At 37.2% G+C, this 24,910-nt stretch overlaps 1 pseudogene; it reads right to left on the reverse strand.

The window, feature by feature from the left end:
* Positions 1–8,408: 8,408 nt before the first annotated feature.
* The window catches only part of LOC142169197 (uncharacterized), a 39,684-nt pseudogene continuing 23,182 nt past the window's right edge, over positions 8,409–24,910 (reverse strand).

The raw sequence follows: 24,910 nt of genomic DNA on the forward strand, positions 1-24,910 counted from the left end.
ATACAAATATTATCGAATTCCGACATCGGATTGACCTTGAAATAATCTTTTTATATTTTTGGAAGATTTTATAAAAATCTGATTTTTCTTCCATAAATTCGCGGATTCATGATATAAATGAGTATGGAATCATGAAATATAATCATTATAGCATAAGGAACACTTGCCCCAATGTTTTTCCGTAAAAATTGCCCAACAATCGCCTAAACCGAGCTCCCAAAACTAAATATTGAGTATAAATGGCAAAACTCCCCGTTTTATGGGGTTTTTACTGTTCGGGCACCACAGGTGGCGCGGGGCATTGTCTGTGGAGCTATTTCCAGAAACCTTAAACATCCTAGCGCTAGGGCTAGCGCCCCGCGCTACCCTAGGTGCTGACAGCGACGAAAAATCATTCCCGACACAAAAATGGGCATAACTCTTTCATACGATGTCCAAATTCGACGATTGTTTTTGCCATGGCTCCGAAATTTCAATACGGATCTAATGATTTGATCAAAACTGAATTTGGAACTCAATTGCTTAATCTGATATCACGTATTCTTGAAGGATTGATGTCCAAACATTCTAGGTTCGATGCTGAAACATAGCAAATCAAGTCCGATTGACCTCAAATTTTGCACACAAGTCATAAATGACATAACAGACCTATCAAAATTTCCATAACTGGATTCCGACGCCGATATAAATAAAGTCGACTCTCGGTCAAACTTCCAAACCTTCCATTTTTAACTTTCACCATTTCAAGCCAAAATCGACTACGGACTTCCAAATAAATATTCGGACACAATCCTAAGTCCAAAACTACCATACGGAAATATTGGAATCATAAAAATTCCATTCCAGAGTCGTTTACTCAAAAGTCGACTCTCTAGTCAATTCTTTTCTTTTAAGCTTCTTAATTAAGAATTGTTCCCCCAATTGTATCCCAAATCATCCGAAAACCAAACTCAACCACATACGCAAGTCATAATACGTATTACGAAGTTGTTCTAGATCTTATGTCGTTGTACAGGGCGTAAATTATTAAAACGACAAGTCGAGTCCTTATATTCTCCCCCTCTTAAACATATGTTCATGCTCGAATGTGCTAAGAATTATTGGGATGACATTAAATTACTGAGTGCATTCTTATACACATAACTTGCGGGTGATTCTACATCACCTAAAATTTAACATGGATCTGACAATGCCATCTCAGTTGAAGATTACTTCTTTCATCCATACTTATAAACTTTAAAACAAATTTCTTACACTCCAAACATTTTCAAAAGACCTGATTTTTACGTCAACACATGGTATTAGCCTCAACTGGCTATAGCAACTCGTGCCTACGCACACATCAACTTTCTTGATAGTGCTGAAGTACTTCAAAATTTTCCGGGGTGTTACATTCTCTCCCACTTAGGATCATTCTCCCTTGAATGAGAGGTAGAGTCCGCCCTCAAACATATAACATAACTTATATCTTCTTTCGCATGTCTCAATTACCCAAATTTTACTAACTCCTAAATTTATTTTAGAAATTTCGGCAGAGTCTCCCCTGTAATTAGGTCTATCTACCTGCCAGAGTAACACCAAAACAACTCTAAACAACACATCCACAACCCAACAAAGCACCACAATGTATATATCAATAACACTTATCTCAACATTACAAGCACTATATTATCATAATGATATCTGGACATGAAGCACATCATATGTATGCCCATAACCACATCTATGGTCTTAGTAATTGTTCATAATCGATTACAACATCGCCAATTAACCTCATGTTAAAAAAATCTCATTTTAAACCTCGACTTTACTAACAACGAGACACTAGGCATGAAGACCTCATAATTATTTACCCAATTTAACGAGTCATATTTAATGCCACCTGGGCACTCACCTCGTAGGCTAAAACTCAATAATTACAATACGAATATGGCAAATTATGCACAGAGAAATTCATACAAGAATTTTCAAATAAGCCAAACAGGCATGACTCCCTATAAGTACTATAGTACAAATTAAATTTCACAAGGGAGAATTTAAACACATAAATTTTCATCACAAGGATATCATCCTTATATAACTTCCATCGCGGCTCGTAGCCCGATTTAAACATATCAAATCATATTAAAATGCGATGATCTCGTCCTCAGTTCTGAATCACAAGTATTTTGCACATTGTGCGTACAAATATTTTTCATTTCCTTTCTTTCTTCTTTTCAATAAATTCGGTAAATAATTTTCACAACACATAATGAACCCTCAATAGTTCCCGAAATTACATCAAAACCCATTGTAGCAAGTACTAGAAAGTCACTTTTGGACTCATATCCCTCAATAGTGTCCAAAAGAACATGATAGACATGGGCTAACACCATCAAATCACCCAACAATGATAAACAAGTGAGTGGCATACAAATCACAAACTCGTCCTATATGGAGCACGATAAGAGGTCTCACGTCGATAGTCAGAATTGAATCAAAATAAGAATAGTGCTCCTTTCATTAAAAATTAAATCATGCCTGTAACGACACCATCTGGTGTAGTGGCCTTAGCCACACCATAGAAAATATATCAACGGGCTGGGCCTACCCCTCTAGGGCGCCCTCTACCTGCTTGTCCTCCACCTCTAACTGGTTGTGCACGTGGGTAGTAACTACATTGGGGCCCATAGCTTGAGTATTCTGTTAAAATCCAGCCCTCCCAAGTCTGGGACAATCTCTCATGATGTGCTTAGTATCACCACACTAATAACAACCCCTCTGAGGTCGCGGCTGCTCGTACTGAGTCTGTGCCGGATAACTGAATAACGACTGTAAGAATTTTGTGCCGGTAGTGTACCGTAAGAACTTACTGGAGCACCCCAAGTAATCTGATGTGCGGATTGAGCTGGCCGACTGCTCGAGTCTCCGCCATAATGGGTCATAGCTGAAGAGTAAAATCCACTGAACCTTCCAGAGCTTCGAGACCTTTTGGCTTCCTTAGACTCCCTTTCCTCACCTAGAACACCCTCAATCCTCCTCGCAATCTCCACCTGATAGCAAATTCTGACATTGTCATAGTGTCCTGATGCAACCATTCAAACACTGTGCGCCACGCATCTCGGAGAGTTTAGGGAACAAATTCTTTCAAAAACATCTATGAAAACTGAGCCCAAGTAGGTGGTATTACATCAGCTGGTCTACCTTCTTCATAGACTTGCCACCACTGATGCGCTACTCCTGACAACTGAAATGTGGTAAAGGCAATGCCTCTCACTTCGAGAATACCCATGGTACGTAGAATACGGTGACACTTTTCTAGAAATCCCTGAGCATCCTCAATATATGTGCCACTAAAAGTAGGTGGACTATACCTCTTAAATCTCTCTAGTCTCTTTTGTTCTTCTTCTTATGCCTCTGGCCTAACCTCAGGCTGAATCGGAATAACAGGTTGTACTGGTACTACACCCGAAACCTGACCAATGTGAACTCGTTGCTCTAGAGTACGGGCGGTAGGAGTTTGAGTTACTCCCCCAATCTTCGAAATATTCGGTGCAACAGAGATCAATCCCGTCTGAGTTAATCTACCAAACATATTCAAGAACTACGCTAAAGTCTCCTGAAGTCCGGGGGTAACAACAGGTGCTTTTGGTAACTGTCCCCCAATTGGAGCAACTGACGGCTCATCAACTACCCCTCCAACCGATGTTCTAGCTGTGACACGTGTCCTTCCTCGGCCTCTACATCGGACCTGGCCTCTTGTAGCCCTAGCAGTATGTGCGGGTGCCTGCTCAGCTGACCTGGTAGTACGTCTCCTCACAATTTGTGAGAGAATAGAGATAAAAAGGCTCAAATTCCACAATCAACAAATCCGCACGACATGAATGAAAGAAGTGGAAGTTTCCTAACATTTCTGTAGCATCTCAAAGATAAGTACAGACGTCTCCGTACCGATCCGCAAGACTCTACTAGACTTGTTCATGACACATAGAACCTATGAACCTAGAGCTCTGATACCAACTTGTCAAGAACCAAAATTCCACCACAGGCGTCGTGATGGCACTTAGTTTCTAAGACTAGGTAAGCCGATTATAATTACAATTTAAGCCTTTTTTTAAATATATAACTTAAAACATGTGTCGAAACCAACAGCGGAAATAATTCTTTCAACCTCCCAAGAATAGTAATACTGAGTCACGAACTCTAACTGAATACATGGAATGATCTCGAGGATCAAATACTTAATACTATTTGATTAATAATTAACAGTACAATAAAATGGAAAGACTCCAAGGTACTGCGATGACCAAGCAGCTCTACCTTGAATCCTTGCGATCACACTCTAACTCTATCCGAGTCCGACATCTCCAAAACTTGACTCTGCACAAAAATGTGCAGAAGTGTAGTATGAATACACCACATTCGATACCCAGTAAATATAAACACTAACCTTAGTGCAGTAGTGATGAGGTACAGTCAAGACACTCACTAGTCTAATAACATGTGCAATATAGTATATAAAAATTATAGGAAACAATTAACAATGATGGCAACAATAATCGACCAATGATATACACAGCCGGGCAACAAGAACACCATTAATATTGCTCAACAAATAATGAATACAAGTACAACCAATTAATCAACTCCTTCAAATATAAATCTTTCGCCTATATGTTTTTCAAATAATAATCTTCATGATATAATATTTTTCAATAAATATATTTCGAATATACTCCCTGCAAATAAATATCATTCAAATAAATCTCTTTTAAATATAATTCCTTCAAATAAATATCTTTCAAATATAATTCTTTCAAATAAATCTTTTTCAAATATAATTCTTTCAAATAAATATCTTTCGAATAAAAGTAAACCTCTGACGCCTCATTTAAAAATCATAGAAATACGGTCTCAGCCCACTTTCATATTTTCACGGTACCTCGTGCCAAATCATAAATGATTTTCACGTATAATTATTTCAAATAAATATCTTTCGGAAAAAAGTTACCCTGTGACACCTCATTTAAAAATCATAGAAATACGAGTCTCAACCCACTTTCATATTTCCACGGCACCTCGTGCCAATTTTATCATTATTTACTCATGGCACCTCGTTCCCACATTTCATTTCATAATCCGCCTGTTCCCAATTTCAACATAAGTCAGAGTATTATCAATTTACCAACAACGAGACAAATTGCACAAGATATAAAAATAAACACAAGGAAAATCACAACATCACATGAAAATTACCAACGCAATAACCCCACATCATCACATAAAAATTATAAATACAATAACCCCACATCATCACATATCATTACCAACACAATAACCCCACATCATCACATATCATCCCTGACAATAGCCACCCTTATCGTTCCTATATACACCCTTATCACTCCTATAATAGCCTCCCTTATCCCTTCACCCTGACAATATTAATAGCCACCCTTATCGCTCTTATAGCCACCTTTATCTCTCCTATAGCCACCCTTATTGCTCCTATAATAGCCTTCATTATCGCTCTGCTTAATAGCCTCCCTTATCACTCCGCCCAAACAATATCCCAACACACATAACAACAATGAAATACCACCCTTGTGCCCGGATAATGTCTACAATGGAATTCCATCCTTATACGCCGCATAACAGTAACCCAAATCACACAACAATTCACACAGAATATTATCACAACATCATCAACTCGTATTTACAAATTGCCCGTAGGCCACAACCATTCCAAAGGTACAATAAAGTCAATTAATTTCACAACAGATAGTCCACCGCTCAACACAATATATATATAAAATCTCAAAAGCAACCAAAAGGATGGGAAAATAACTCATCATAGGACAACGACTTTTTTAATCAAAATTTTAGATAAATATATAAATGCCTCAATTTAAACTTATTTAATTAATTATTTGCAAATGAAAAATCCATAATGAAATTATTTAAAGAAATATCAAATCAACAACACACGAAATTCACATAAAAATCTAAGTGACAATAACACCAAATTATCATATAAAATACAAATTCGATAAACAAGAAATGAGGCATGACAAATCAAGGATTTACTAAGTTCCAACAATTTTCCTATTTAATACATAAGGGCATCTACGAATTTTAACCGACAAAATTTGCACATATAAACCAAGTACGTACTCGTCACCTCACGTACATAGTTTTCAATTACACAATTTCCACGTAAGACTCAATACTTAAGGGGTAATTCCCCAACTCAAGGTTAGGCAAGATATTGACCTCGTTTCGAAATTAAATTTCAAGATTCCAATAAACCTTTGTCTCGCGAATTCGCATCTGAAAACTTCAAATCTAGTCACAAACAATTCAATATACTCATCACGAATCGTAGGAATTAATTCCATATGAATTTGCTAAATTTCATAATCTAAATCCGAAATTAACTCAAAATTCAACAGTGAGGCCCATGTCATGGAACCCGACAAAAGCTATAAAATATGAACGCCTATGCAACCACAAGTCCAACCGTACAAAAATTATCGAATTCCGACGTTGGATTGACCTTGAAATAATCTTTTTATATTTTTGGAAGATTTTATGAAAATCTTATTTTTCTTCCATAAATTCGCAGATTCATGATGTAAATGAGTATGGAATCATGAAATATAATCAATATAGGATAAGGAACACTTACCCCAATATTTTCCGTGAAAATCGCCCAAAATGCACCTAAACCGAGCTCCCAAAACTAAACAATGAATAGAAATGGCAAAACTCCCCGTTTTATGGGGTTTTTACTGTTCGGGCACCACAGGTGGCGTGGGGCACTGCCTGTGGTACTATTTCTACAACCCTTAAACATCCCATCGCTAGGGCTAGTGCCCCGCGCTACCCTGGGCGCTGACGGCGACGGAAAATCGTTCCCGACACGGTTCGACTTCGAATTCGACGATTCTCTTTGCTATGGCTCCGAAATTTCAATACGGATCTAATTCTTCAGTATGTAAAGAATCTATGTCGAAACATTCTAGGTTCGATGTTGAAATATTGCAAATCAAGTCCGATTGACCTCTTATTTTGCATACAAGTCATAAAATTACATAACGGACCTATCAAAATTTCCATAACTGGATTCCAACGCTGATATCAATAAAGTCGACTCCCGGCCAAACTTCTAAACCTTTCATTTCTAACTTTCGCCATTTCAAGCCAAAATCAACTACGTACTTCCAAATAAATATCCGAACACAATCCTTAGTCCTAAATCGCCATACGGAACTATTGGAATCATAAAAGTTTCATTATGGAGTCGTTTGCTCAAAAGTCGACTCTCTGGTCAACTCTTTTTTTAAGCTTCTTAATTAAGAATTGTTCTCCCAATTTGATCCCAAATCATCTGAAAACCAAACTCAACCCCACATGCAGGTCATAATACGTATTGCGAAGTTGTTCTGTACCTTAAGTCATTGTACGAGGCGTAAATTCTTAAAACGACAAGTCGGGTCATTACACTGGAGCTCTCTTTCTCTTGGCGAATGATATAGTTTGCCATTGTTCCCTCGACTGGTTATTGTTAGGTGCTGCTATGGGATTTGTTTCGTTGGTTGATGATGATGGAGTTTGATGGGTGCAATGATGGAAGGTGTGGCCTAGCCTCCCACATAACATGCAGAGGATTTGTTCCCCCTCATAGATGATTTGCTGCTTATATTTGCCCATGAAGATGCAGATTTGGACTGGTTCATCAAGAGACAGCTCAATACACAGCCGTGCATATCTTCCACGCATAGTTGCACTAGTGCATGCGTCTATTTTTAATAGGCGCCCAATGGTGTTACCTATTTTCCTTAGTATTAAGGCATCATAGAACTTAGTGGGTAACTGTGGGAGGCGTATCCAAATTGTTAATCTATCTTGTGTTGCTTCACTTGCTATGAAATTAGGTTCCCATTTTTTACAGAGAGGAAATAACCATTAACAAACTAATAACTTCCATGGAAATGGAGTTTGCAGCTAGAGAGACGATGAAGGAGAAGAAGATAACCTCTGCAGTACATGACGCCATGCTTCTAAATTCAGCTTCAGCTGAGCTTCTGGAGACAATATATTGCTTCTTTGATTTCTATGAGATAAGAGCACCACCAAACTTCACTAGATAGCCTGTAACTGACATTCTTGTCTTTACACAGGCTCCCCAATCTGAGTCACAGTAGGTTGTTAGCTTGATTGTATTCTCTGTAGGCATTAAGAGTCCTAGACCAAGTTCTGCCTTGATATATTTCACCACTCTGAGAGCAGCTTCTAGGTGAAATGTTTTGGGGAACTGTCTTAGTGCCTTGGCTAAGTGAGTGAATTTTCTTATGAAGAAACTACACCCTTGAGTCATTCACCTTATCAAACTTCTCTCTCAAATCCTCCAAGACCTTATGCGCACTCTATACATACAACACACTACTTAGTAAAAGAGGTCTAATAACATTCATAATCCATGAAAGGACAACAGCATTCACCTTTTCCAACATATCGTGTAGTTCAAGTGAAAATCTAGATTTAGGATATCGACCATCTACAAAACCTAGCTTGCTTTTCCCTAGCAGACCAATTCGCATAGCACGACTCCACAATGCATAGTTTTCAGATCCAACAAGTTGAAGAAAGATCAGAAAACTACCTGGTGTGTCGGTTGGCTGCAAGTACAAGGGGTGATTATGATCGATTGTAGGGAAGACACTTCCTCCAGTTGTAGCATTCACTGGATTTGAAGTTCCAGTAGCATTTGCAGAGGTTGCGCCATGAATTACATCTTCAATTGCCATCTCTAGCTGAATTAATGAGTGAACAACAAAAAATAAGCCCTAGCTTCAATTAGAGTTTCCTCACGAGAATTCACTCACTTATTTGAGTGAATTAGAGAAATAACAAAGACAACTAAGTTATTGAGTGCCACCGATCAGCGTTACAGGCTCTGATACCATGATAACTTCCACGGAAATAGAGTTTGCAGCTAGAGAGACGACGAAGGAGAAGAAGATCAGAGTTGAGAAAAAGCAGAAATGCTCTGTATTTCTGAGAAAGAAGGAAATGAACATTTTGTCCTTACCTCCTACATGTACAGTGTATTTATAGTTATAACTAAATAACCAAATATTATACAAACATATGTAATATCTTAACTAACTTAAGATGAGTTGGATCCTAGCAGGAATGTTGCAACTACAGCTTGCCTTCACACGTTCATTGTCAACACAAACCATGGCCTATTTTGAAGTACTCTGATCATGTTTTCCTCTTTGTTGAATTCCACAATAAAATAGTCAGACCCAAGGTCAATAAGTGGAAAGTTTTTCGATGGTTTCCACAATTCTTGTATTTTCCTTTTTAGGTATTGATGTTGGATTCTTTTTCCTATAAGCTTAATGATCAACGAGTGCTTCCATGCTTGGTACATGCGATTTTTGTCTTTCTCTGTGAGTTCGATCGACCTTATGCCTTGAGAGAGTTTTTCTGTGGCTATATCCATGCTTGCATCTAGTGGGGATTATAGATCCTTTGTAATTGCATCTTTTGATAGGTCAATGCTCATCATATATTCGGTTGAGAGGAGTTTTTATTTGAAAGAAAACTGTTGGTTAGGTTCATTATTAGTACTTGTACTATTGATATCTGGTGGTTTGGGAGGTATGTGGTATTGTTTTTGTTCTTATATTTGTAGTTTCTCCATAGTTAGATTCAGTGGTAGTTTGGTGAGGTTTGCGTAGATGTTATAGAGAAGGTGAAGCTTCTCACTCTATCAGATTGGGGCGTATATCTATTTTGAATTCACAATGATCATTAAGATAAGTTGTACACCATTACATTGAGAATATGTTTTGTTAATACTAAACGTTGCTGAGAAATGCGATCAGAAACTTAACATGTTCAACAAAGTTTTTGGCGGGAACATGCTAGTCCGAAAAAATGCTTGTCCCTAAAACTATATAGTCAAAATTATTACGAATAATAATAATAATAAAAATAAGCTGGACCAGAATCTAAAAAGTAACATAATATGTAGAAAAACGAAAATGCATGAACTTTGATTACAATAATTTAAGAGTCTCTAGACTTTATCTTCGAGAAAGTATACAAACATCCGTTCTTAGTACTTCTATTTAGGGATTAATCAATACTTATTTTATCTTGAAAATTAAAATTAAAAATCTTAATTTCAGGACAACTCAGGATTTATGTTCCGAAAACAGAAAAAGAAAACTGAATTCACGGCACATTGGCTAATTCCTAAATAGCAACCCTTAGAGAGGCTACATGATGTCGTTTCTACTTCATCTTCGTGTATATCGGCTAGACTGGACAGAAAAATTGGATTGCTATGAAGACGGACCGAAAACAAGAAGTTCAGTCTAATATTAGGAGAAGGTGTAAGGGATCTTTACACAAATAGCCGCTCATATTCATTATTTATTTTTTCTAGCCATATACATAAATTATACATAATTATACACATATAATACATAAATTATGTATATATTATAACACCACCAATTTTGTTTAGTTTAAGTAGTTGGATGGCCGGCTATTTGGGTTAATTTTTCAAGATGGAGATGTGAGCCATAATGCATAACTATGGGTTTTGGACTATCATTCAGTGCGGTAATTTATCATTTAAATATAAGAGATTTTACACAAATAGCTGGCGGAATTCACTATTTAATTTTTGTAGTCCTTATACATAGATTTTAGATTGATTATATATGATTATATATATAATATAGAATTATATGAAGCCGAAGAGGCAAATATGTTATTTGACGCACAAGCTAAGAAGGAGTTGAAGGGGTAAATATGTTATTTGGTGCACAAGCGAAAGACGTAGAGTCCATTTATTAAATACAGCCTCTATACGTGTACTCTAATGTTCATTGTTCCAACAAAGAAAGCACACAGAAAGTGATGAGTGAGGACTAAATATGGATCGAATGAATGAAATAAAAAGAAAGAAATAAGGTAATTCGGATTAAGTCAAATGATTAGATGGAGTTAGAAACACCATTATATATTAACATAGACAAAATTTCTAACATTGTGACATTGTACTAAAACTATTCTTAATATATAGTTGCCAGCAATTGACAGGACAAGATACAAACTATATTAATTTATTGAAATACATGCACATATTATTCATACTATAAGTATTAAATAAAATCTTGACCCTGTGATCAGCAGGAGAACTACTCCAGCATACAACAAAATTTTCATCCTTATTAGGAATTTTCGATTCTGGAACAGGACGGCCACCCAGAATTGCTGGCGATTGAATCGAAGGGTTATTTTTATCGTCTCGGGTTAAATTTAGAACTGGAATATAATCCATATTTAGTGGTAAGGGCAACACCAAATCCTTTGGCATACATGGTAGTGGTGATGGCGGTGGCTCCTTTAGTACCTTTGGAAAAATTGGCACTGCTCTATTAGGTAGAGGCTTCATTTCTTGTACTGGACTAAACATTGCTTGAGGTGCTACAAAAAATTTACAAGAATAAATTAGCCCCAAAATTAGATGCCTTGCTGCAGAAGGTGTCATCTGATACTGTTTCGCAAAAAAGAAGAAGAAGAAAATACATGTACAAGTAGTACTCGCCCTATTTCTTTTTATATGTCTTGTTTTGACTGTGTACGAGTTCAAGAATGAAAAATGGACTTTTAAATCACACGGCCTTCAACTAAATGTGTGTATGATCTATAACATACTTACCAAATTAGCCTTTGAATCTAGTGGTCTCAACTAAACATGCCTAAGTTATTTATATAAGAGACTTCATTAAGGGTAAAATGAGTGGTGAAAGGTATTTTTTCTAAAACAGATAAAAAAAAAGTAAATCACATAAATATAAATGGAGAAAATATTTTTTTTCTTTTTGGTAAAAATACATTGTGTAAATATATTTTTACGATAAGCATTTGAAAATAATGGAAGTGGAAAATCAATTTGGAACAAGAAATGAAGCCTTAGAAACCCCACTAAAGCCAAGCTATACTAAGAGGCCTCTTAAATTTATTTCGTAAAATCCATATAATAATAAGATACAATTGAATTTGCCTTTTGATCTAAAGATCAATGAAAATATGACTAAATATAAAGTAGCTAAGTCAGAGACAGTGAGTTAAAGTCAGAAAATAAGTCAAAGATATGAAAAGAAATAAATGAACTTAGAGGAGGAAAAATTAAAATTGAAGAGGAAGATAAATATGCTAACTACTAAGAGAAAATTTATTGTTATTTGCTAACTCGTCTTGTACAACCTCAACAAAATAAATAAATTGCATAAACTTGAAATCTCTTATTAATAACTTTTATATAAAATAAATTGTATGTTATATATAATAATTAATAATATAGTAAACTCCTAATATTTTTGGGGCGTTCTAATTTTGGGGTCTAGCCTTACGCTTCGGCCGCCCCTGGAAGCATATATTGATACATTTTTATGAAAATTCACTAAAACTTTCAAATGACTTTAGTATTAAGAAACTTAAAAGTCAAACGGAACAATTTTGAATCTTGGATATTAGATAGGAAAAAATTACTTTTAGCCCGCGACAGAAATTATTTATATTCATAGCCGCAAAACTTAATAAAATTTAAGTATTTTTTTAACATATAGAAATGCATATTTATAAAATATATATATATATATATATATATATATATATATATTTTCAGCTATTATTTTTCAGAGCAGCTATACGGTGTCATTTTTCCTAATGGATATCCCGCCATTGATTATTGGTTTAATAAAAAGTTTAAAATTAAATAGTTTTCAAATATTAAAAGATGTCATTCTTTTGAAAAGACGACAAAAGAAGAGTACTATATAAAATAAAACAGAGGGACATGTTGATGAACTCACCAAGGTGACGAGTAGGGTTGAGGTCCCGAGTTGAAACAACTGAAGTAGTAAATAGAAGAAAAGCTAATGTGACCATCGCTAAGCTGGAGCTGCAAAAATATTTGCACAGTCAATTTACTTATATAATAATTATATGTAACTTTCTATAGTAAACAATATTTGATAACTAGACAAAATTGTAACTAATTTATAATAAGTTGAACTTCAATGGTTATGTAAAAAGGGTATTTCATATTGTCATTACATATAACTTAACTCATTCTTTTTTAACATACAAGGAGGTATTTTTTGAGTTTTAAGAAATTTTGCGTTCAATAGTCTAAAAAGGGAAATTAAGTAAAGAATAAGAAAACTTTTTTATGCGTTGCCTAGCATGAATTTAATCCAGTATTATCTTTATTCCTATTTATTTGACGCATATCTCAGCAACGAGAATTTATACTATTTTACAAAATTTCAATGAAATAGAATAGAATTTACCCCATTTTCATGCTGACAAAAGTATTTTGAGGCTGTAAGATCAAAATATTTCCTCTTTCAGATGGTTTGTGTTTTGGTGACAAATAACAAAGTCCTATATATAGATGAAGCAAAACGAAAGATAATAATTATAAGAGGAATCACATTAGAAGCCAATTAATTAACGCATGAGACGATGGTAGTTAGGATTAAGGAGAAAATACTGTATCATTTGAGAAGTAAAGCACAATAAAACATGCGCAAAAGGCATAAATACAAGAAATTCGTTATTAGTACTAAGGTGGCATTACACCACTAGTACTATTAGTAGGAATAACACTTACGTTTCCAAACATTGCCAGTTTGTTACATATGGAATTTGATATAAGTCTAGTAGTAGCTAGTCCATCTTTGTCCTCTTGGATGGTTGTCTTGACAGGATCTGGGGGTGAACAAAATATTTGTGCCAGCAAGAGGTCGTTGTTTGGGGCCTAATTTACTCAAAACGTGTGCCACCTTGTTCCCTTCGCATAAACTATGCCGGATCACTGGATTTCCCAATCTTTTCAATAAGCACCTGCATTCAAGGACAACATTAGTATATGCTGGGTAGCTATTATGCTTAAGTAACTGGATTATCATTGTGGAATCAGTTTCTATTTACATGGGAGTTAATCTTCTATCATATGCGAGTTTCAACCCTGATTGGAGTGCTAGTAACTCTGCATGTGTAGGAGTGTAGGCTCGGACTGCTTTAGTGAAGCCTACTACCCAGTTACCTTGTGTATTTCTAATAATTCCTCCAATGCCCCTGCATGATATCTATCCAAAAAAGTTTCATCTGTATTTAATTTGTATGTCTGAGGTGGTGGTGATTGCCACTCGATGAGGATGGGGTTTTTGTGCGTGGGGCTCGTATTTTTTTCTACGAGGAGTTTTAATTCGATGGTACGTATTTTGACCAATTGGTAGTTTAAAGGTTTGGAGAGGTTGTGAAAGCAATTGTTATTTCTATTTAGCCAAAGTTGCATTAGTACAAAAGGAAATATATCTTCCTAAGTTATATGGTTGTAATTGGTAGGTATATGGAGATCCTTCAGCAAAAGCACCCAGTGCTTGCCATTTGGGAGGGTTTGAGTATCAATTTCCAGGCTACTCCAGAATGTATGGGCAGCTATACGATGTAGGAAGATATATGTGATAGTTTCTTCTTCATTCTTACATATTGGGCACAAGTAGTCATTGGTGACTCCAATTTTATGAAGATATGACTTTGTGGGAAGCCTGTTACGATAGCTATGCCTAAGAAAGAATTTTATTTTATTTAGGGTCCTTAGTTTCCAAATCCATTCATAGTCAATATGTGATTGTTGGTGTTGGTGAAGTAAGGTTTAAACAAAGTGTGTGGAGAAGGTGCCATTTGGGTTTAGAGACCAAATGGGGATGTCCATGGCTATTGGGTTGTTGGAAAGGGAAATGGAGGAAATCTTTTCTCTAATATTTTCTAGTATCTCGAAGGAGATTTGTGACCAGTTCCACTGGTCGTGGTACCATTGAATGATCGAACGGATACCAGGAGTGTTGGGGATCCAATTTCCATAATAGAAGTGAATGAATTTTCCGTTGCCAACATCCAATGTGATGCCTTTTGTAATAATTTCCCATCCTTTCAACACATTTTGCCAAATGAAAGAGTTGGTCTTGGCATTAGCTCGCCCACTGTATTTTTGAATTAGGGTATTAACACAAATTGTAGAAGGGTTGGTGAAAAATCCCCATGCTAACCCTGCTAGTGCATCTTTATGTTTATGGATTGCTTTACGAATTCCCAGACCCCCAGGTTTTAGGGAGAGTTATGACATCCCCGGCAACGTAGTGAATTCTCTTGTTATGAGAAGTAGTACCCCAAATGAAGTCACCCTGTATTTTATCAATTTGTTGTTGAGTCTTCTTGGAGAGGGACATGTATTGCATGATATGATTTGGTATAGCGTTAGGGGCATAGTTTGCTAGAATTGGACGTCCCGCAAAACTTAGGAAGCTTGATTTCCAATTTGACAGCTTGTGACGCATATTATCAATAACAAATTGGAAATCGCCTGGCTTTGGTTTGTTGTTGAGGATAGGGAATCTCAAGTATTTTTCAAACTGTGTGGTTGGGTTAATGTTGAGCAACTCAACTGCGCATTCTCTTATGGCAAGTGAGCGGTTGTTTGAGAAAAGAATTTTTAATTTTGTATATTGTCACGACCCAAAATCCTGCCACAGGCGTCATGATGGCACTTAGTCTCTAAGACTAGGTAAGCCGATTATAATAACAATTCAAGCCATTTTTTTAAATATAAACTAACATAAAAAATATTCAAACAAACTCCCAAGACTGGAAATACTGAGTCACGAACTCTAACTGAATACATGGAATGATCTCAAGGATCGAATACTCAATAATGTTTGATTAATAATTAACAATACAATAAAATGAAAAGACATCAAGGGACTGAGACGACCAAGCAACTCTACCTTGAATCCTTTCGATCACACTTTAACTCTGTCCGAGTCTGATAGCTCCAATACCTGGCTCTGCACAAATATGTGCAGAAGTATAGTATGAGTACACTATTATCGGTACCCAGTAAGTATCAAGACTAACCTCAGTAGAGTAGTGACGAGGTACAGTCGAGACACTCACTAGTCTAATAACCTGTATAATATAGTATACAAAAATAATAGGAAATAAATAACAATGATGGCAACAATAATCAACCAGTGATATACACAGCTGGGCGACAAGAACACCATAAATATTATGCTACAAATAACGAATACAAGTACAACCAATTAATCAAGTTCTTCCAATATAAAGCTTTCGCCTATATATTTTTTAAATAGAAATCTTCAGGATATAATACTTTCAAATAAATCTCTTTCAAATACAATTTCTTCAAATAAATATCTTTCAAATAAATACAATTTCACCCTGCCACTTTCATATTTCCATGGCACCTCATGCCAATTTCTCTATCACAACCGCACGGATAACTCACGTATCAAATATCATCATCATTCAAGGACAATGTTAGTACATGTTGGGTAGCTATTATGCTCAAGTAACTGGATTATCTTTGTGGAATCAGTTTCTATTTCTAGGGGAGTTAATCTTCTATCATCTGCGAGTTTCAACCCTGATTGGAGTGCTAGTAACTCTGCATGTGTAGGGGTGTAGGCTCGGACTGCTTTAGTGAAGCCTATTACCCAGTTACCTTGTGTGTTTCTAATAATTCCTCCAATGCCTCCTGCATGATATCTATCCAAAAAAGTTCCATTTGTATTTAATTTGTATGTCTGAGGTGGTGGTGATTGCCACTTGATGAGGATGGGATTTTTGTGCGTGGCGCTCGCATTTTTTTCTACGAGTAGTTTGAATTCGATGGTACGTATTTTGACCAATTGGTAGTTTAAAGGTTTGGAGAGGTTGTGAAAGCAATTGTTATTTCTATTTAGCCAAAGTTGCATTGGTACAAAAGGAAATACATCTTCCTAAGTTATATGGTTGTAATTGGTAGGTATATGAAGATCCTTCAGCAAAAGCATCCAGTGCTTGCCATTTGGGAGGGTTTGAGTATCAATTCTCAGGCTACTCCAGAATGTATGGGCAGCTATACAATGTACGAAGATATGTGTGATAGTTTCTTCTTCATTCTTACATATTGGGCACAAGTAGTCATTGGTGACTCCAATTTGATGAAGATTTGACTTTGTGGGAAGCCTGTTACGATAGCATTACCTAAGGAAGAATTTTATTTTATTTAGGGTACTTAGTTTCCAAATCCATTCATAGTCAATATGTGTTTGTTGGTGTTGGTGAAGTAAGGTATAAATAAAGTGTGTGGAGAAGGTGCTATTTCGGTTTAGAGACCAAATGAGGGTGTCCATGGCTATTGGGTTGTTGGAAAGGGAAATGGAGGAAATCTTTTCTCTAATGTTTTCTAGTAGCTCGAAGGAGATTTGTGACCAGTTCCACTTGTCGTGGTACCACAATTGGGAGACTGCCGGGTTAGTCTTGTTGATACAAAAGGGCCATTGAATGATCGAACGGATACCTGGAGTGTTGGGGATCGAATTTTCATAATAGAAGTGAATGCATTTTCCGTTGCCAACATCCCATGTGATGCCTTTTGTAACGATTTCCCATTCTTTCAACACATTTTGCCAAATGAAAGAGTTGGTCTTGGCATTAGCTCGCCCACTGTATTTTTGGATTAGGGTATTAACAGAAATTATAGAAGGGTTTGTCAAAAATCTCCATGCTAACCCTGCTAGTGCATCTTTATTTTTATGGATTGGTTTACGAATTCCCAGAGCCCCAGGTTTTAGGGAGAGTTACAACATCCCCGGTAACATAGTGAATTCTCTTGTTATGAGAAGCAGTGCCCCAAATGAAATCACCCTATATTTTGTCAATTTGTTTTTGAGTCTTCTTGGAGAGGGGCATTTATTGCATGATATGATTTGGTATAATATTGGGGGCATATTTTGCTAGAATTGTACGTCCCGCAAAACTTAGGAAGCTTGATTTCCAATTTGACAGCTTGTGACGCATATTATCAATAACAAATTGGAAATCTCCTGGCTTTCATTTGTTGTTGAGGATAGGGAATCCCAAATATTTTTCAAATTGTGTGGTTGGGTTAATGTTGAGCAACTCAACTGCGTATTCTCTTATGGCAAGTGAGCAGTTGTTTCAGAAAAGAATTTTTAATTTTGTATTGTGTCACGACCCAAAGTCCTGCCACAGGCATCGTGATGGCACTTAGTCTCTAAGACTTGGTAAGCCGATTATAATAACAATTCAAGCTATTATTTTAAAATATAAACCAACATCGACATTATTCAAACAAACTCCCAATACTGGTAATACTGAGTCACGAACTCTAACTGAATACATGGAATGATCTTAAGGATCGAATACTCAATACTGTTTGATTAATAATTAACAGTACAATAAAATGGAAAGACTTCAAGGGACTACGACGACCAAGCAACTCTACCTTGAATCCTTGCGATCATACTTTAACTCTGTTCGAGTCCGATAACTCCAATACCTGGCTCTGCAAACAAATGTGTAGAAGTGTAGTATGAGTACACCATGGTCGGTACTCAGTAAGTATCAAGACTAACCTCAGTGGAGTAGTGAAGTTACAATCAAGACACTCACTAGTTTAATAACCTGTGCAATATAGTATACAAAAATAATAGGAAACAATTAACAATGATGGCAACAATAATCAACCAGTGATATACACAGCTGGGCAACAAGAACACCATAAATATTGCGCAACAAATAATGAATACAAGTACAACCAATTAATCAAGTCCTGCCAATATAAATCTTTCGCCTATATGTTTTTCAAATAGAAATCTTCAGGATATAATACTTTCAAATAAATCTCTTTCAAATAAATCTCTTTCAAATATAATTCCTTCAAATAAATATCTTTCAAATAAAATTCTTTCAAATAAATATCTTTCGAATAAAAGTCACCCTGCCACTTTCATATTTCTACGGCACCTCGTGCCAATTTCTCTATCACAAACGCACGGACAACTCACGTGCCAAATATCATCATCATTTAACCACGGCACCTCGTGCTCACATTTCATATCACAAATGCACGAACAATTCACGTGCCAATATCATCATTATTTACTAACGGCACTTCGTGCCCATATTTCATATCACAACTGCACGGACAGTTCATGTGTCAATATCATCATTATTTACTCACGGCACCTTGTGCCTACATTTCATTTCATAATTCGCCTGAAAATAACCACATGCTCCCAATTTAGGGACAAGTGCTTTACTAACACTAGGCTCTCTAATTCCTCTATTTCAAGGCATTAGAGCTGAGAAAGGATATACAAGTGTGATTATGAGTGTTGATGCTGAGATTTGGAATGGAAGATTTGTTATTTTGGGATTAGTTGCTTTGGCTTTTTGTAATGACCCGACCAGTCGTTTTGAGCCCTAGCGCATCATTCAGCGGTTCAGACATTTAGTAGCTTTATTTAAGATGTTATGACTTGTACGTGTGGTCGGAAATAAATTTCGGGAAGTTCGGAGTTGATTTGGAAAGAAAATTCTAAATTTGGAAGCTTAAAGTTGGAAGAGTTGACCAAACTTTGACTTTTGAGTAAACCACCTCGGAATTAGAATTTGAAGGCTACAACAGCTTCGTATGACGATTTTGGACTTGGATGTATGTCCGGAATGAGCGTTGGATGACCCGGGAGCGTTTCGGCGCCTATTATGGAAGTTGACAATTTGGAAGAATTTCATAAATTTGGGTTGATATGTATTTCAATGTTATCGATGTCCGTTTGCTATTCAGTGTCAAGGAATAGCTTCGTATGGTAATTCTGGAATTGGAAGCGCGTCCGGAAGTAGATTCGGAGGTCCGTAGGTCATTTTGGAGTCATTTGGCTAAAGCTAGAAATTTGAAGGTTTTTGAGAAGTTTGATCAGGAGTGAACTTTTTGATACCGGGGTCGGATTCCGATTCCGGAAGTTGGCGTAGATCCGTAATGTCAATTATGACTTGTGTGAAAAATTTGAGGTCAATCGGACTTAATTTGATAGGTTTCGGCATCAGATGTGGGAGTTAGAAGTTCAATAGTTTATTAGGCTTGAATCAATGCAAAATTCATGGTTTCGATGTTGTTTGATGCGATTTGAGGCCTCGAGCAAGTTCGTATCGTGTTTTGGGACAGGTTGGTATGATTGGACAGGGTCCCGGGTGCCTCGGGTGTGTTTCGGGTCATTTTTTCCATGTTTTTCTGCTACTAATGCTGGTTTTGGTGTTCTTCATCGGGAACGCGGGGAGGAGATCGCGTTCGCGAATAAGATTTTGGGCTGGAGGAAATTACTCATCGCGAACGAGACACAGGGGTCGCGAACGTGAAGAAGGAAATGTGTGGCTGCTATCTTGTGCTTCGCGAACGCGAAGAAGGGCTCGCGAACGGGAATGCGAAGGGTCAGAGTAGTTGACCTTCGCGAACGCGATAAGTGGGTCGCGAACACGAAGGGGATTTTGGGCAGTGGCATTTTTGCCTTCGCGAACGCGAGAGTTGGAACGTGAATGTGAAGGGGAAGGGGTCAGAAGCTTCACGAACGCGAGGTATAGGTCGCGAACGCGAAGAAGAATTTCGGGGCAGAGTCTTTTAGCCTTCGCGAACGCCAGGTTTTGGTCGCGAACGTGAAGAAGGACGGACCTGGTCTGGGCAAAACGTTTTATAAGCAGGCATTTCACCATTTTTAACACGGCTTAGACGATATTTGGAGCTTTTGAAGAGGGGATTTCATCGTCAAGCATAAGGTAAGTGATTTCTACTAGTTGTGAGTTAAATACAAGGTTTATACATGAATTTAGACATGAAAATTTGTAGAAATTTGAGATTCTGAAGAAAAACCTAGAAATTGATATTTTTGGATTTTAACCACGAAAATGGCTATGGAATTGGATGGTAATGATATATTTGAGTTCTTGAGGTTATGGGTAACGATTTCGTCCGAAATTTTCTGAAATCCGGGCACGTAGACCCGGGGTGAATTGTAGAAATTTTACCATTTTGTGTTGGGTAATTAATTTGATAGTCTAATTTCGAATTTTTGAGCATGTATTAATTATTTTATATAACATTTGGATAGTTTAGAATTTTCGGCACCGAATTGAGAATTTAACGCGATGTGGTCATCGGAAAGTGGACTTTGAGACAAGGTAAGTCTCTTGTCTAATCTTGTGAGGGGAAAATTACCCCATAGGTAATTAAATTAATAATTATTGCTAATTGTGGGGGATACGTACGTAAGAAGTGACGAGAGTCCGTGCGTAGCAACTATTAATGCTAAAGTCCGGATAGTTTAGGACTCAAAGTATGAATTACTTGTTTAAATTGTATCTGTTGCCTAATTAAATTATTTGATATATATTGTAAATTGTTAATGAGAGATAGTAAAAGATGGAATCTCATATGGTTAATTTCTGTTTAAATAAATTAATTGTTAAAAGAAATTATTCATCCTCTTGAATTAATCCTCATAAATATACTCTCATTCAGGAGGTATATAAGAAAATATCCTCCTTTCTTGTGGAGCGGGCCGAACGCCTCGGCAGTATAGATGCATCTATGGATCGCGTTGCATGTCCCTCGGCAGTGTACACGATACTCTGGATCGGGACGTACGACCTCGGCAAATATCGTGCCTAATAATAATAAAAGTTACACGATACCTTGATATTTTAATTTTAGCTTGTGAATTTAATTAACAGATTGGAAATTTGTTGCATCTGAAGGAATTAAATTATTTCTGATGGTTCATGAAAATTAAATTTAATTCTATAAATCATGTCGATCTAGATATTGCTATTTTTATTTTATTTATTATTATTGACCATTAGTGATTGTCAAAGTCGGTCATCTCGTCTCTACCTCTTCGAGATTAGGCTTGGTACTTACTGGGTACACATTGCTTACGTACTCATGCTACACTTGCTGCACATTTTATTGTGCGGGTACAGATATATCTAGCGGCCTTGTGGGCGCAGAGGTGTGGTTAAAAATGCGGGTACTTAGGTGAGCTGCATTCTATATTACGATCCGCAGCCAAAAGAGTCTCCTTCTGAGTTATTTATATTTTTCCTGTCTAATTTGTATTCTGACAGATGCTGTATTTTATTTTTACTCCCTAGTAAATGCTCATGCACTTGTGACACCGGGTTTTGGGAGTAGTTATGGGTTTTCCTTTATTGAATCTGTTAAAAGTATTATTATTATTATTTACTCTATAAATTCTATTCTTTACTTGTTAAGCCGAAGGGAAATATGATTTTAAAAAAAGAAATGAGAACCCAATTGAGTATTTATTGTTGGCTTGCATGACAGTGACGTCCGGCGCCATCACGACCTTAATGGATTTTGGGTCGTGACAACATGGTATCAGAGCACTAGGTTCACTTAGATCTCACGAGTCATGAGCAAGTTTAGTAGAGTCTTACGGATCGGTACAGAGACGTCTGTACTTATCTTCGAGAGGCTACAAGGCTGTTAGGAGCATTTCCCTTCCTGATTCGTCATCGTGCAATTTGATTTCTTTGAGGCTTATGCCTTTGATTCTTTCCTACTCGATCTTATGCGACATGAAACGCTTGTTATAAATCGGGAATTGAGAAATTGTAATGGTACTACAGATGTGGTGCAGGATTTTCTCCCTGCGTTAATGATTGGGCTATTGTTGTCGCCTTGCAGAATGATGTTCTGTCATTTTAGCTCAGTAGCTATATTTCGGATGGTTATGAGGCTACGCACAGGTTGCTACGATGTTCATGAGTTATTATCTCGCGGAATTGATGTAATGGTGTGGTGCTCGTTTATGTACTGACGCAGTGAACGACCTGAAAGAAGGTTATTCTCAGTACATGATGTAAAGGTTCGATGTTTAATCCGGCAAATGAAAGGTAATCTTACTATGAATGTTAAAGTTTGGGGTTGATGGAGTAATGAGGCTTGATAATTTCGAGCGTGGTAGAATTTTCAATTGTGATGTGGTGGCATCGCCTTGTTAAATGCGTTAAGGTTCGCCGGTGTTATGGTTTTCTTTAACTCGCCTTCACGGCGGGGTGTTAGGAATTGGTATCGGGGAAGCAGTTGTCGGAAATAGCGGTGTGCAACACTTCAGGATTCAATTGGTATTTCTAATGTCACGGCTCAAGGTAGATAATCTTCCAGGAGGATTAAGGCTGGTAGAAATTTGTTAGTTAAGGTATTACAGAGATGCATTTTGATTTGATATAATATTTGGGTAATGAAGGATGAGGAAGGACATGTGGGAGGTGTCTTGCGGTGGTTAAAAAAGATTATAGAAAGCCAAGTGTGAGAAATAGAAGACGAGTAGCTGCTTAAAGGAGAGGGTTTGACCAAAGTGGGAGAGTGGCAAGGTAGCATATGGGTTACATGGTAGGATAATTACACGTCTTGAGGAAAGTCTGGAGTGATTTGGGATTCATGATGGACAGTGATTAGATCTACGGACTTAAGTTGTAATATTGGCTGCTATATCAAGGAAGATTGGGCGTGACAGGAGGGAGTTGCTTAATATGTAGTGGGACGCAACATGACTTTGGATTGGGATGTATTATTTCACCTTTAGTTGATGTCAACGGGTAGTGAACGGACTTGTACAACTGGAGAACGAGCACGGGCTCAGGATGGGTTATTGGTTTCGTGGTAATAGTACTCGGTGCAGCATAGTTGGAGGATGTCAGCATAGAATTTACATAGGTGGGATATCTCCTGTGAGCAGATTAGCGGTTGGATAGTGTTGATGGAACTTCTACGAATAATTTTATTGACTATCCAGTAAGAGATCAAGTATGTGAATGTGGCTAGTGATTCAGAATATTCATAAAATGTAAACATAAGGATTCCGAGGAATTTTATGGGTCCATTATGAGAGATTGTGTCAATGGGGGATAAGGAGTCCTGGTAGGTTCCAGGATTATGCAATTGTAGCTTCAAGCTAAGTGGGAGAGCCCCACCGTCTACAATTGGATTACATGGCTATCTACTTGTGAGGTTTCTAGTTATCGGCATATTGGTGGGTTATTACGACTTAGGAAAGAGAACATCAATGGTAATTTGAGCAAAGGATTTGAGTAATGTGTGTTGTAATTGGTTTTATTGATTCATGTTCAGGCTTTGGGAAGACTCAGGGTTTATGCTTCACGTGGAGGTGATGTACAAGGAAAGTGATCTAGCTGGGTGCTTCTTTGTGAGGGTATTCATGTACTAGTGTGGCAATGGAGTTTGGTTATATTCTAGACTAGGTCAGAGTGGGTGACTCTTAACAACGTTTCAGTGAGTTCAAGAGTTTAAGTCCGGCACTTGAAGATTTTGGGTCCGTGGTATGGTTAAGGATTGAGTTCCGTAGTGGATTTCAAACGAGACTTGGAGTGTTTTATGTTATTATCGGATGAGCGGTGCAGTGTTGGAGGAAAGGAAGATATGGCTTAGGATTTGCGAGAGGTTTAGAATAATGTGTATACCAGTCGGAGATGCTATCGTGCACTGGAGAAAGGTATGAGGTGATTTATAGGTATTGAGATGATGTAGTCTCGCGATTCGGGTCACTCGGGGTGAGTGCGGATTGAGTTTGATATGTTGTGAATAGAGCTAACATTATTTCTAAGGCATGTCAAGGGTAAATTTAAAGAAGTTAGGTCAGTTGCAATGGCCGAATCAATGTGATTGTGGCAATGATTGGTTCATCCGATGTGTGAAGTTATAACATGTGATTTATGGTTATACGTGCAGGCTTGACAGCCACCAAGAAATGATGGATTTGGGAGGTAGTTGATTCAAATGGCCTTGTTGGGTAGATGGATCCCAAAAGAATTATGGTGGTTTAGACCACTACTTGAGGAGTTTATTTCCTGCGGTTATGGGAATTCAGTAGCGTGTTGCAATGGTTCTCCTGAATTGAGTTAAGCAAAAGGTTGATATATGATGAAA

The sequence above is a fragment of the Nicotiana tabacum genome, chromosome 14 (genome assembly GCF_000715075.1).
Source record: "Nicotiana tabacum cultivar K326 chromosome 14, ASM71507v2, whole genome shotgun sequence".
Taxonomy (NCBI): domain Eukaryota; kingdom Viridiplantae; phylum Streptophyta; class Magnoliopsida; order Solanales; family Solanaceae; genus Nicotiana; species Nicotiana tabacum.